The 14642-nt window shown below is 43.6% G+C and overlaps 9 non-coding genes across 9 annotated transcripts; all 9 read left to right on the top strand.

The window, feature by feature from the left end:
- Window positions 1-514: 514 nt before the first annotated feature.
- Window positions 515-630, top strand: LOC134109668 (U5 spliceosomal RNA). The gene has a single exon (XR_009943070.1). It is a non-coding gene; the product is annotated as a U5 spliceosomal RNA (small nuclear RNA).
- A 578-nt stretch (window positions 631-1208) lies between these two features.
- On the top strand, window positions 1209-1399 carry LOC134109557 (U2 spliceosomal RNA). Its single transcript, XR_009942966.1, has one exon. It is a non-coding gene; the product is annotated as a U2 spliceosomal RNA (small nuclear RNA).
- A 259-nt stretch (window positions 1400-1658) lies between these two features.
- Window positions 1659-1822, top strand: LOC134109747 (U1 spliceosomal RNA). Its single transcript, XR_009943150.1, has one exon. It is a non-coding gene; the product is annotated as a U1 spliceosomal RNA (small nuclear RNA).
- Window positions 1823-2882: 1060 nt separating this feature from the next.
- Window positions 2883-2998, top strand: LOC134109732 (U5 spliceosomal RNA). Its single transcript, XR_009943134.1, has one exon. It is a non-coding gene; the product is annotated as a U5 spliceosomal RNA (small nuclear RNA).
- Window positions 2999-3576: 578 nt separating this feature from the next.
- LOC134109556 (U2 spliceosomal RNA) lies at window positions 3577-3767 on the top strand. Its single transcript, XR_009942965.1, has one exon. It is a non-coding gene; the product is annotated as a U2 spliceosomal RNA (small nuclear RNA).
- A 259-nt stretch (window positions 3768-4026) lies between these two features.
- Window positions 4027-4190, top strand: LOC134109527 (U1 spliceosomal RNA). Its single transcript, XR_009942935.1, has one exon. It is a non-coding gene; the product is annotated as a U1 spliceosomal RNA (small nuclear RNA).
- A 5947-nt stretch (window positions 4191-10137) lies between these two features.
- On the top strand, window positions 10138-10253 carry LOC134109690 (U5 spliceosomal RNA). The gene has a single exon (XR_009943092.1). It is a non-coding gene; the product is annotated as a U5 spliceosomal RNA (small nuclear RNA).
- Window positions 10254-10788: 535 nt separating this feature from the next.
- Window positions 10789-10979, top strand: LOC134109554 (U2 spliceosomal RNA). Its single transcript, XR_009942963.1, has one exon. It is a non-coding gene; the product is annotated as a U2 spliceosomal RNA (small nuclear RNA).
- A 259-nt stretch (window positions 10980-11238) lies between these two features.
- Window positions 11239-11402, top strand: LOC134109526 (U1 spliceosomal RNA). The gene has a single exon (XR_009942934.1). It is a non-coding gene; the product is annotated as a U1 spliceosomal RNA (small nuclear RNA).
- Window positions 11403-14642: the final 3240 nt, after the last annotated feature.

Genomic DNA, 14642 nt, shown 5'->3' with positions numbered 1-14642 from the left:
GGTTCCCCTGGGGAAGCTCCCATTGACTCCCATTCAGTCCGAGTGTGTGTGTGTGTGCGTGCACGTGTGTACTTGCGTGCATGCTCTTCCCGTGGTGGCCCTGAGCCTGTGTGTGAAGTTTTCAGAGTGCAGGGCAGTGTTTTTGTGGTAGTTGGGGACTGCGTCCGCACTCTCCACTGATATTAGTGTCAAAGAAAAACCAGTGCTTTTCACTTGCACACATCTCTTTGAACTACTGTTGGTCCCCAAGATTGAGCTTCTTTGCCAACAATGGACCTGTTTACTCACCACTGGAGTGTTAAATCACTGAATGATTGTCTGAATTCACAGTAAACCAACAACATTTCAGGAGGGCCTTACAATTTTTGATTGAAAAGAAATCATAGATTTTTTGAGGAAAGGGGGCTGGGAAATGGGTTAGGCTTTGGACACCCGCAGCTCAACCACTCCCTACCGCAAGAGGGATTACTTGTTCCACAGGGATATAGGGCTGCCTTTCACCTGATTGTGCTACTGACTTTGGTTTCTCTTCAATACGCATAAGTCTTTCGCCTTTTACTAAAGACTTCCGTGGAGAGGAACAACAATGAGTTGACCTTATTTTTTGCCAGGCTCTGCTATTTGGCTAAGCCTCATGTACTTGTAAGAAAAAGAAATTAGTAGGATGGAAGAGCCTGTCATTTGAGTAAACTTATTCCTGGAGTCTCTGGTTGAGCTTTGGATCAAGTCTCAAATTACTGTCTGAATTTAGAGTGAAATCAAGATTTAGGCCGGAGCTTACACTTTTGATTGCAAAAAAACGAATGATTTTTGAGGGCTGTTTGGGGTTAGTTCCATTTTAAGACAGAGGTGCCTAAAAGTGAAATCACTCTCTGAATTAGAAGTGAATTCAACAAGAGTTAATCAAGAGCTTACACTTTTGATTGGAAGGAATCAACAAGAGTTCATCAAGAGCTTACACTTTTGATTGGAAGGAATCAACAAGAGTTCATCAAGAGCTTACACTTTTGATTGGAAGGAATCAACAAGAGTTCATCAAGAGCTTACACTTTTGATTGGAAGGAAATCAAAGATTTTTAAGAATACAGGCTGCGTGGGGAGTGGGATGTTAAGTAACAGGCGACTGCCACGCCCATTTGTATGAGCCGCACCCCGACATTTGAGAGATGCGCTAGTCCGTTGGGTCTGGAGGCAAACATTCATGTGTCATCGCTTCTCGGCCTTTTGGCTAAGATCAAGTGTAGTATCTGTTCTTATCAGTTTAATATCTGATATGTCCTCTATATGAGGACTACATATTAAGCCGATTTTTAGCTCTGGGAGATGAAAAAGGGGCTTGCTCTGCTCACTCCAAGCATTGACCCGGTATTGCAGCACTTCCGGGAACGGTGCAACCTTTATCTTGTGAAAAAAATAACTGGTGACCCAATTCATTGGTGTAGTCTAGGTAGTTGGTTTGCCTCTGTGTACAAGTCTCAACTGGCTGAGACTTTTGGCAAGCAACTGATATGTTTACTCATCAATTGTGCCTTTATTTTGCATTTCACACTGATCACTGATTTTAAATTCACTGATCTGTGAGGACGGTGCCATCTGGGAACCGTCACCCCAAGTGCTCTGTTTGGGAATACCACTCCTGTCTCTGTCACTACCAACTTATACTTACCTGGCAGGGGAGATACCATGATCACAAAGGTGGTTCACCCAGGGCGAGGCTCAGCCATTGCACTCCGGCTGTGTTGACCACTGCGAATTCCTCAAATGTGGGAATCTCGACTGCATAATTTGTGGTAGTGGGGGACTGCGTCCGCGCTCTCCCCTGATATTAGTGTCAAAGAAAAACCAGTGCTTTCCACTTGGACACATCTCTTTCAACTACTGTTGGTCCCCAAGATTGAGCCTCTTTGCCAACAATGGACCAGTATACTCACCACTGGAGTGTTAAACCACTGAGTGATTGTCTGAATTAACAGTAAACCAACAACATTTCAGGAGGGCCTTACAATTTTTGATTGAAAAAAAATCAATGACTTTTGAGGTTTGTTTTTGGGTGATTCCATTTTCGGACAGAGGTGCCTGAAAGTGAAATCACTGTCTGAATTCAAAGTGAATTCAACAAGGGTTCATCAGGAGCTTGCACGTGTGTGCTCGTGTGCATGCTCTACCCATGGTGGCCCTTAGCTTGTGTGTGAAGTTTGCAGAGTGCGGCTGTCAGTCCAATAATTTGTGAAACCGACCACTACAAACCGGGAAATGAGTTTGGATTTTGCCTGCAACTCTGTCTTGGTTGGTGCTGGGCTGCTGAAATTTGGACCAGCTCCTCCCGGGGCCCTCAGGGGGGCCACTGTAGATTTTGGGCCCAATAGGAGGTTCCCCTGGGGAAGCTCCCATTGACTCCCATTCAGTCCGAGTGTGTGTGTGTGTGCGTGCACGTGTGTACTTGCGTGCATGCTCTTCCCGTGGTGGCCCTGAGCCTGTGTGTGAAGTTTTCAGAGTGCAGGGCAGTGTTTTTGTGGTAGTTGGGGACTGCGTCCGCACTCTCCACTGATATTAGTGTCAAAGAAAAACCAGTGCTTTTCACTTGCACACATCTCTTTGAACTACTGTTGGTCCCCAAGATTGAGCTTCTTTGCCAACAAGGGACCTGTTTACTCACCACTGGAGTGTTAAATCACTGAATGATTGTCTGAATTCACAGTAAACCAACAAACTTTCAGGAGGGCCTTACAATTTTTGATTGAAAAGAAATCATAGATTTTTTGAGGAAAGGGGGCTGGGAAATGGGTTAGGCTTTGGACACCCGCAGCTCAACCACTCCCTACCGCAAGAGGGATTACTTGTTCCACAGGGATATAGGGCTGCCTTTCACCTGATTGTGCTACTGACTTTGGTTTCTCTTCAATATGCATAAGTCTTTCGCCTTTTACTAAAGACTTCCGTGGAGAGGAACATCAATGAGTTGACCTTATTTTTTGCCAGGCTCTGCTATTTGGCTAAGCCTCATGTACTTGTAAGAAAAAGAAATTAGTAGGATGGAAGAGCCTGTCATTTGAGTAAACTTATTCCTGGAGTCTCTGGTTGAGCTTTGGATCAAGTCTCAAATTACTGTCTGAATTTAGAGTGAAATCAAGATTTAGGCAGGAGCTTACACTTTTTATTGCAAAAAAACGAATGATTTTTGAGGGCTGTTTGGGGTTAGTTCCATTTTTAGACAGAGGTGCCTAAAAGTGAAATCACTCTCTGAATTATAAGTGAATTCAACAAGAGTTAATCAAGAGCTTACACTTTTGATTGGAAGGAATCAACAAGAGTTCATCAAGAGCTTACACTTTTGATTGGAAGGAATCAACAAGAGTTCATCAAGAGCTTACACTTTTGATTGGAAGGAATCAACAAGAGTTCATCAAGAGCTTACACTTTTGATTGGAAGGAAATCAAAGATTTTTAAGAATACAGGCTGCGTGGGGAGTGGGATGTTAAGTAACAGGCGACTGCCACGCCCATTTGTATGAGCCGCACCCCGACATTTGAGAGATGCGCTAGTCCGTTGGGTCTGGAGGCAAACATTCATGTGTCATCGCTTCTCGGCCTTTTGGCTAAGATCAAGTGTAGTATCTGTTCTTATCAGTTTAATATCTGATATGTCCTCTATATGAGGACTACATATTAAGCCGATTTTTAGCTCTGGGAGATGAAAAAGGGGCTTGCTCTGCTCACTCCAAGCATTGACCCGGTATTGCAGCACTTCCGGGAACGGTGCAACCTTTATCTTGTGAAAAAAATAACTGGTGACCCAATTCATTGGTGTAGTCTAGGTAGTTGGTTTGCCTCTGTGTACAAGTCTCAACTGGCTGAGACTTTTGGCAAGCAACTGATATGTTTACTCATCAATTGTGCCTTTATTTTGCATTTCACACTGATCACTGATTTTAAATTCACTGATCTGTGAGGACGGTGCCATCTGGGAACCGTCACCCCAAGTGCTCTGTTTGGGAATACCACTCCTGTCTCTGTCACTACCAACTTATACTTACCTGGCAGGGGAGATACCATGATCACAAAGGTGGTTCACCCAGGGCGAGGCTCAGCCATTGCACTCCGGCTGTGTTGACCACTGCGAATGGGGGTGAGCCGTACAGTAGTGCAATTCAATCGAAGACCATTTGCTTACAATCCACAGTAAAACTTGCAAAAATAGCGCCTCCTGGTGGACTACACATGGAATGTTTGATTAATGTTTGTTTACTTCCTGGTAGATCTCTATTGGCTCCTGAGCTGACTATTCATGGAATGTGTGATTAATGTTTGTTTACTTCCTGGTAGTTCTCTATTGGCCCGAGCTGATAGATTAATCCAATTATGCAACATTGTTTTTATTTACTCTATTGCTTTTTTACAGGACTGCTACATGGACTTCCCACCACTGGAATACATGCAAACAATATCACTTCAAATAGTCAATTAAAAGGCGTCCAAAATGTCTTACCTGCTTTTAGTGTCATTTAGACTGATGATCATCTGTATTGATTGCATGACTGGGAAATGTTTTGTTGTTTGTATTTTGATCATTATTGAAACATTTTCTACAGTGGTTTCTCTCACCATGGAAACATATAGACATCGATTTTGTTTAACATACTTATCTGTTTATATTGTTCTTGCTTTTTTTTCTTATTTTGCAGTATCTTATTCCAATTCACCAACTCAAATTTCTCTGTGTAACATGCGTGGCAATAAATGGTTTCTGATTCAGATTGTGATACCTGAAGTTATTATTGAATTGTGCAGAAATAGAAAATCTAGAAAGTATATTTGTAGCTGTTTATTTACTGTTTCTGAACTTATTTAAAATAAAAACTATTCTTGTGAGTTAATGTTTTATATGTGTTGACATGTAATGTGTACCCTTTTTATTTTCAAACTCCCTTATGACAATTGGAAGTGGTTTGATATTTCAGAACTGCCTAATGTTTTTATTCAAAACATATGAGATATTTTAATAAAGGCTTATAAACTTAATCTGGCACCCTATATTTATTTGTGTCTCTTATTTGTAATGGAAATAATGATTAATTTTCCACAACGCTTCACTGTAACACATTCTGCTTTATCAAGTAAAAGGGAGCACAATCATAAATATAACAGTACATCTGTCATAAAAGACACAATATGTAAACTATTTACAACATGCACAGGTATTTTAAGATCTACACTATTTACAACATGCACAGGTATTTTAAGATCTACACTATTTACAACATGCACAGGTATTTTAAGATCTACACTATTTACAACATGCACAGGTATTTTACAGGTATTTTAAGATATAAACTATTTACAACATGCACAGGGATCTTTACGATCTAAACTATTAACAATATGCACCGGGATTTTCACAAATATCTAAACTATACAATATAAAAAACACTGTGATGCAACTGCATAATATGCAGGTTGTCACTGTTTGTCCACAACAGAAATGAAGTGTTCGTAGCTGTCGTACACTGTTTTGTCCAGACCCTTGGAAGTTGACATCAATGTCACAGGGCAGAAAACCTTTCTTTTGTATTTTTTATGTCCCTGGGTCGGTCGGCCACAGCATGTACATAGAGGGAGTTTGTGCACCCGCGACACCTCGACTCCAACTGCAGAGGGTTGATCCATACTTTTTCGCTTGTACTGCGTGGATCTTGCCCAGGATGGTAAGCTTAAATCACAAGCAGTAGGCGGAGATGGCAGTGGAGGATGCGCAGGCAATATATGCCGAGTGGAGGGGCCAGCGCACTCAATGTTGGCTGTGGAGACAGATGTGGAGGGCAGAGGTCTGGTGATGGTGGAGGTGGCAGGGGTGGTTTTAACAGGCAGTTTCAGGAGTGGCAGTGGTGGTTGAGGCCGGGAGAGAGGCATCATCATGTCCGTCCTTCCCTTCAACACCTTAGTCCCTGCCGTGCTGGGCGTGGGCATGTACTCCATCAGAGGGTAGAGTGGTGGAGGGAGGACTGACGGCTGGTGGGGTGCTGGAGGGAGGTCAGCAGATGAAATTGAGGTGATCTTCGTTACAGTGGAGGACTGTTTTGTGGCATTCATGTTGAGGAGGCGCTCCTGACGTCGGATGAAGTCCCGCACGGTTTTAATGTTAATCTTTGGAAGGGGAATGCCAGCTTTGCACAGGATCGGATCCTCCACCAGAATCCGGTGCTGGATTCTTTCATATGACTTACAAATTGTGCTTTTCTCGGGACTGCAGCGAGATCCTTGAGGGGAGCGCAGCCACAGCAGTTTAATCAGTGTGTACATCAGCCTGTTGTGTTGAGCGCTGACGTCTTGTTGAGCCGGTGCGTAGCGCTTAGCCATCTTAAGCTTCTGAATCACAGCAGCATCAACCAGATCGTCTCTCTTAGTGCGGCAGTAGAGCGTGTTGCCCCAGTGCGTTCTGTAGAGCTGGTTGAACTGCTGCGGCTGCTTGTCGTGCTCCTCCACGGCGTTCCAGGCTTCGAGGACCTTGTTCCTCTGCTCAGTGGAAAGAGTCAGCTTGTCCTCTGTAAGGCTGATTTCCACCAGAGCAGAGCAGAACTTTTCCAGCCTTTCAAAGCCAGGAAGCGGGTTTGAACTGCAGGCATCAACCTGTTGACAAGTTTCCATATAAAAGTTCCAATGAGCACGTTATCACGTTAGCAATCAATGCATTGCATTTACATTTGACCACATATACATATACTCACAAAGGCTGGAGGGTCCACAGTTGCGGTTTCGTTGCTGGTGAGGTTAATGTGGGGCAGGATGGCATCCAACACGTCGGCACCAGCCTCCCCGTCGCTCTGGTAGGCTTCGTCGGCTTCTGGATCTGGGTTGGGCTGCCCATGCTGAACCACCTCCTCCTCTGGACCAGGTCCATCATTGATGATGTCCACGAGAGAAAATGGTTCAGATTCACCTGTGCTTTGGCTGAATAAATATTCCAACCCCAGCAACTCGTTGGAAGCAACATTGGCGGGGGCCCGGAAATTCTCCTCCACAGTCTCGCCGAACAGCTGCTGACAGCGGGTGTTGAGGCGGTCAATGAGCGGTGCAGAGTATGTCCTGTGGTTCCGTCCTTTGCCACCAAACACGGCGTCTGAACTCCTGTCCGAATTCCACCGCGCAATGCCACTCATCAGGTAAACCTGATAGGGCCGGGCTGCACAATGGGGACCTGAGTAGAGCAAAGTTAAGTTTTAATGTCAATTTGTCTTAATAACTCCACACTAGTACACAGCTGGTACACATGAGAGTAAAACCTTCACCTTGAGCTGGAATGTAACTAAGTACATTTAATTAAGTGATGAAGTCAAGTCCACCTTATTTTATCATTTTCATTTGAAGCTACTTACATGTCAATATATCTCTTTCAGACTATAACTTCTCATCCCCATCCTGTCCAGTGAAACATCCCCAAAAGTGTTGCTATTGTAAGAAGAAGAAGAATAAAGTGGTTCCCCACCTTTCCTTTTCTCTGTGGGTTTCTAACCTCCAGTCTGTGCTTGTCGAGCATGCTGGAATCATACACTTTAACTTAGTACTTCTATCAGTAATATAACTGCACTTGAGATAATGAAGAAAAAAAATAAACACTCATAATTCATCTATGCAAACAGACAGGCTCATACCAACTATATTCAAAATGCATAGCCTACAATGGTAATAACATGATAACGATATTATAACATTCTTACTATTTCACGTAGCCCACGTCGTTTGCCACAAGCCAGTGAAATGGTGCATTTTCATACTGGCCAAATGGAATAACGAGCTTTCCCAGACACAGCTGACGTGATGGTGCAGAGATTCCTTCTGCTCGAAGCAGCCGCTCTGCGTAGGCCAGGGAAGAGGCCTGCTCCAGCAGCTGGCTTGGAGGTTTGGGGAAGACCATCCTCTTCTCCCTGTAGTCACGGGCCTCTTTGGTAGGTACCACTACAGCCTGTTGCCGATGCCAAGGGGCATCTGGGTTCACGACGCGGATTACTGGGGTCGCCATCTCCTAATGAGCAATCCCACAACAACGACAAAAATATTACTATTGTTTAAAATATTGTAATAATATATGAACAATGTAAGAATGAATGTCAGAGAACAACAGGCTATTGATTTTTATTTTAACACCCAGGGGAGAAGAGAATAAAGTGTCAGGTCAGGATGACAACTGCTGTAACCCTGTTATAACTTAGATTAAGGATCTCTTGAGTTATTATAAAGGGAACTGGTATATCATAACATTATAAATCTTGGGCCTATGAGACTAGCTGATTCCTCTGATAATTAATCAATCTTTAAGATTGTATTCCCTTTGATTAATCTGTTACCAAAGGATGACATGGATATTGAGAAATCATATTCAGTGGTGGGTAATGGAACCATTATGAACTATGATTTCAGCTTCGCTGAGAGATATGAGCCGTCAAGTAACTTAGTTAGCTGGAAATGTAGCTACCTGACATGACCGTCAAGAGCTTGGCCTTGAACGTTATTTGTGGGATAACACCAAATAAAATTTACAATGATGTTTATTATGGAGTATCGCGAGTAAAACCAGAACTTTTTACTGAGAGGTTGAACATGAACTAGCTGCCAAGTTACTTTACCTGCCGCACGACGTCTTGGCCAGCTCGCTCGCTCGCTAGCAAACATTAACTCTCCTCCAAACGACGATAGGGCAGTATAAATAATTATTGCTAAAAATAATTATCAATGATAGCCTGTTTCGCTGTTTCCGCTAGACTTGATAATTATCCTTGATAATTGTCAAGAATAAATTATTTTCAGCTCCGGCGGACTCGTACGATACCGTTTGGGTAGAGGTCTCTCATTGGTCGTCCACAGTCCGCTCCTTAGAGGTCTCTCATTGGTCGTCCACAGTCGGCTCCTGTGATGTGATTGGAAGTCCACAGTCATGTCGACCAATCATAACCCGTAACTGTCTACAGTCACTGTAGACTTTGCACTACTGTGGACTCGACCTCTGCGAATTGCTCAAATGTGGGAATCTCGACTGCATAATTTGTGGTAGTGGGGGACTGCGTCCGCGCTCTCCCCTGATATTAGTGTCAAAGAAAAACCAGTGCTTTCCACTTGGACACATCTCTTTCAACTACTGTTGGTCCCCAAGATTGAGCCTCTTTGCCAACAATGGACCAGTATACTCACCACTGGAGTGTTAAACCACTGAGTGATTGTCTGAATTAACAGTAAACCAACAACATTTCAGGAGGGCCTTACAATTTTTGATTGAAAAAAAATCAATGACTTTTGAGGTTTGTTTTTGGGTGATTCCATTTTCGGACAGAGGTGCCTGAAAGTGAAATCACTGTCTGAATTCAACAAGAGTTCATCAGGAGCTTGCACGTGTGTGCTCGTGTGCATGCTCTACCCATGGTGGCCCTGAGCTTGTGTGTGAAGTTTGCAGAGTGCGGCTGTCAGTCCAAGACAGGTCTCCAAGAATTTGTGAAACCGACCACTACAAACCGGGAAATGAGTTTGGATTTTGCCTGCAACTCTGTCTTGGTTGGTGCTGAGCTGCTGAAATTTGGACCAGCTCCTCCCGGGGCCCTCAGGGGGGCCACTGTAGATTTTGGGCCCAATAGGAGGTTCCCCTGGGGAAGCTCCCATTGACTCCCATTCAGTCCGAGTGTGTGTGTGTGTGTGCGTGCACGTGTGTACTTGCGTGCATGCTCTTCCCGTGGTGGCCCTGAGCCTGTGTGTGAAGTTTTCAGAGTGCAGGGCAGTGTTTTTGTGGTAGTTGGGGACTGCGTCCGCACTCTCCACTGATATTAGTGTCAAAGAAAAACCAGTGCTTTTAACTTGCACACATCTCTTTGAACTACTGTTGGTCCCCAAGATTGAGCTTCTTTGCCAACAATGGACCTGTTTACTCACCACTGGAGTGTTAAATCACTGAATGATTGTCTGAATTCACAGTAAACCAACAACATTTCAGGAGGGCCTTACAATTTTTGATTGAAAAGAAATCATAGATTTTTTGAGGAAAGGGGGCTGGGAAATGGGTTAGGCTTTGGACACCCGCAGCTCAACCTTACTCCCTACCGCAAGAGGGATTACTTGTTCCACAGGGATATAGGGCTGCCTTTCACCTGATTGTGCTACTGACTTTGGTTTCTCTTCAATACGCATAAGTCTTTCGCCTTTTACTAAAGACTTCCGTGGAGAGGAACAACAATGAGTTGACCTTATTTTTTGCCACGCTCTGCTATTTGGCTAAGCCTCATGTACTTGTAAGAAAAATAAATTAGTAGGATGGAAGAGCCTGTCATTTGAGTAAACTTATTCCTGGAGTCTCTGGTTGAGCTTTGGATCAAGTCTCAAATTACTGTCTGAATTTTGAGTGAAATCAAGATTTAGGCAGGAGCTTACACTTTTGATTCCAAAAAAAACGAATGATTTTTTAGGGCTGTTTGGGGTTGGTTCCATTTTTAGACAGAGGTGCCTAAAAGTGAAATCACTCTCTGAATTATAAGTGAATTCAACAAGAGTTCATCAAGAGCTTACACTTTTGATTGGAAGGAATCAACAAGAGTTCATCAAGAGCTTACACTTTTGATTGGAAGGAATCAACAAGAGTTCATCAAGAGCTTACACTTTTGATTGGAAGGAAATCAAAGATTTTTAAGAATACAGGCTGCGTGGGGAGTGGGATGTTAAGTAACAGGCGACTGCCACGCCCATTTGTATGAGCCGCACCCCGACATTTGAGAGATGCGCTAGTCCGTTGGGTCTGGAGGCAAACATTCATGTGTCATCGCTTCTCGGCCTTTTGGCTAAGATCAAGTGTAGTATCTGTTCTTATCAGTTTAATATCTGATATGTCCTCTATATGAGGACTACATATTAAGCCGATTTTTAGCTCTGGGAGATGAAAAAGGGGCTTGCTCTGCTCACTCCAAGCATTGACCCGGTATTGCAGCACTTCCGGGAACGGTGCAACCTTTATCTTGTGAAAAAAATAACTGGTGACCCAATTCATTGGTGTAGTCTAGGTAGTTGGTTTGCCTCTGTGTACAAGTCTCAACTGGCTGAGACTTTTGGCAAGCAACTGATATGTTTACTCATCAATTGTGCCTTTATTTTGCATTTCACACTGATCACTGATTTTAAATTCACTGATCTGTGAGGACGGTGCCATCTGGGAACCGTCACCCCAAGTGCTCTGTTTGGGAATACCACTCCTGTCTCTGTCACTACCAACTTATACTTACCTGGCAGGGGAGATACCATGATCACAAAGGTGGTTCACCCAGGGCGAGGCTCAGCCATTGCACTCCGGCTGTGTTGACCACTGCGAATGGGGGTGAGCCGTACAGTAGTGCAATTCAATCGAAGACCATTTGCTTACAATCCACAGTAAAACTTGCAAAAATAGCGCCTCCTGGTGGACTACACATGGAATGTTTGATTAATGTTTGTTTACTTCCTGGTAGATCTCTATTGGCTCCTGAGCTGACTATTCATGGAATGTGTGATTAATGTTTGTTTACTTCCTGGTAGTTCTCTATTGGCCCGAGCTGATAGATTAATCCAATTATGCAACATTGTTTTTATTTACTCTATTGCTTTTTTACAGGACTGCTACATGGACTTCCCACCACTGGAATACATGCAAACAATATCACTTCAAATAGTCAATTAAAAGGCGTCCAAAATGTCTTACCTGCTTTTAGTGTCATTTAGACTGATGATCATCTGTATTGATTGCATGACTGGGAAATGTTTTGTTGTTTGTATTTTGATCATTATTGAAACATTTTCTACAGTGGTTTCTCTCACCATGGAAACATATAGACATCGATTTTGTTTAACATACTTATCTGTTTATATTGTTCTTGCTTTTTTTTCTTATTTTGCAGTATCTTATTCCAATTCACCAACTCAAATTTCTCTGTGTAACATGCGTGGCAATAAATGGTTTCTGATTCAGATTGTGATACCTGAAGTTATTATTGAATTGTGCAGAAATAGAAAATCTAGAAAGTATATTTGTAGCTGTTTATTTACTGTTTCTGAACTTATTTAAAATAAAAACTATTCTTGTGAGTTAATGTTTTATATGTGTTGACATGTAATGTGTACCCTTTTTATTTTCAAACTCCCTTATGACAATTGGAAGTGGTTTGATATTTCAGAACTGCCTAATGTTTTTATTCAAAACATATGAGATATTTTAATAAAGGCTTATAAACTTAATCTGGCACCCTATATTTATTTGTGTCTCTTATTTGTAATGGAAATAATGATTAATTTTCCACAACGCTTCACTGTAACACATTCTGCTTTATCAAGTAAAAGGGAGCACAATCATAAATATAACAGTACATCTGTCATAAAAGACACAATATGTAAACTATTTACAACATGCACAGGTATTTTAAGATCTACACTATTTACAACATGCACAGGTATTTTAAGATCTACACTATTTACAACATGCACAGGTATTTTAAGATCTACACTATTTACAACATGCACAGGTATTTTACAGGTATTTTAAGATATAAACTATTTACAACATGCACAGGGATCTTTACGATCTAAACTATTAACAATATGCACCGGGATTTTCACAAATATCTAAACTATACAATATAAAAAACACTGTGATGCAACTGCATAATATGCAGGTTGTCACTGTTTGTCCACAACAGAAATGAAGTGTTCGTAGCTGTCGTACACTGTTTTGTCCAGACCCTTGGAAGTTGACATCAATGTCACAGGGCAGAAAACCTTTCTTTTGTATTTTTTATGTCCCTGGGTCGGTCGGCCACAGCATGTACATAGAGGGAGTTTGTGCACCCGCGACACCTCGACTCCAACTGCAGAGGGTTGATCCATACTTTTTCGCTTGTACTGCGTGGATCTTGCCCAGGATGGTAAGCTTAAATCACAAGCAGTAGGCGGAGATGGCAGTGGAGGATGCGCAGGCAATATATGCCGAGTGGAGGGGCCAGCGCACTCAATGTTGGCTGTGGAGACAGATGTGGAGGGCAGAGGTCTGGTGATGGTGGAGGTGGCAGGGGTGGTTTTAACAGGCAGTTTCAGGAGTGGCAGTGGTGGTTGAGGCCGGGAGAGAGGCATCATCATGTCCGTCCTTCCCTTCAACACCTTAGTCCCTGCCGTGCTGGGCGTGGGCATGTACTCCATCAGAGGGTAGAGTGGTGGAGGGAGGACTGACGGCTGGTGGGGTGCTGGAGGGAGGTCAGCAGATGAAATTGAGGTGATCTTCGTTACAGTGGAGGACTGTTTTGTGGCATTCATGTTGAGGAGGCGCTCCTGACGTCGGATGAAGTCCCGCACGGTTTTAATGTTAATCTTTGGAAGGGGAATGCCAGCTTTGCACAGGATCGGATCCTCCACCAGAATCCGGTGCTGGATTCTTTCATATGACTTACAAATTGTGCTTTTCTCGGGACTGCAGCGAGATCCTTGAGGGGAGCGCAGCCACAGCAGTTTAATCAGTGTGTACATCAGCCTGTTGTGTTGAGCGCTGACGTCTTGTTGAGCCGGTGCGTAGCGCTTAGCCATCTTAAGCTTCTGAATCACAGCAGCATCAACCAGATCGTCTCTCTTAGTGCGGCAGTAGAGCGTGTTGCCCCAGTGCGTTCTGTAGAGCTGGTTGAACTGCTGCGGCTGCTTGTCGTGCTCCTCCACGGCGTTCCAGGCTTCGAGGACCTTGTTCCTCTGCTCAGTGGAAAGAGTCAGCTTGTCCTCTGTAAGGCTGATTTCCACCAGAGCAGAGCAGAACTTTTCCAGCCTTTCAAAGCCAGGAAGCGGGTTTGAACTGCAGGCATCAACCTGTTGACAAGTTTCCATATAAAAGTTCCAATGAGCACGTTATCACGTTAGCAATCAATGCATTGCATTTACATTTGACCACATATACATATACTCACAAAGGCTGGAGGGTCCACAGTTGCGGTTTCGTTGCTGGTGAGGTTAATGTGGGGCAGGATGGCATCCAACACGTCGGCACCAGCCTCCCCGTCGCTCTGGTAGGCTTCGTCGGCTTCTGGATCTGGGTTGGGCTGCCCATGCTGAACCACCTCCTCCTCTGGACCAGGTCCATCATTGATGATGTCCACGAGAGAAAATGGTTCAGATTCACCTGTGCTTTGGCTGAATAAATATTCCAACCCCAGCAACTCGTTGGAAGCAACATTGGCGGGGGCCCGGAAATTCTCCTCCACAGTCTCGCCGAACAGCTGCTGACAGCGGGTGTTGAGGCGGTCAATGAGCGGTGCAGAGTATGTCCTGTGGTTCCGTCCTTTGCCACCAAACACGGCGTCTGAACTCCTGTCCGAATTCCACCGCGCAATGCCACTCATCAGGTAAACCTGATAGGGCCGGGCTGCACAATGGGGACCTGAGTAGAGCAAAGTTAAGTTTTAATGTCAATTTGTCTTAATAACTCCACACTAGTACACAGCTGGTACACATGAGAGTAAAACCTTCACCTTGAGCTGGAATGTAACTAAGTACATTTAATTAAGTGATGAAGTCAAGTCCACCTTATTTTATCATTTTCATTTGAAGCTACTTACATGTCAATATATCTCTTTCAGACTATAACTTCTCATCCCCATCCTGTCCAGTGAAACATC

This window comes from Pungitius pungitius, unplaced genomic scaffold (genome assembly GCF_949316345.1).
Source record: "Pungitius pungitius unplaced genomic scaffold, fPunPun2.1 scaffold_38, whole genome shotgun sequence".
In the NCBI taxonomy this organism is placed as follows: domain Eukaryota; kingdom Metazoa; phylum Chordata; class Actinopteri; order Perciformes; family Gasterosteidae; genus Pungitius; species Pungitius pungitius.
The sequence above is the reverse complement of the archived record's forward strand: the minus strand, read 5'-3'. Positions and strand labels throughout refer to the sequence as shown.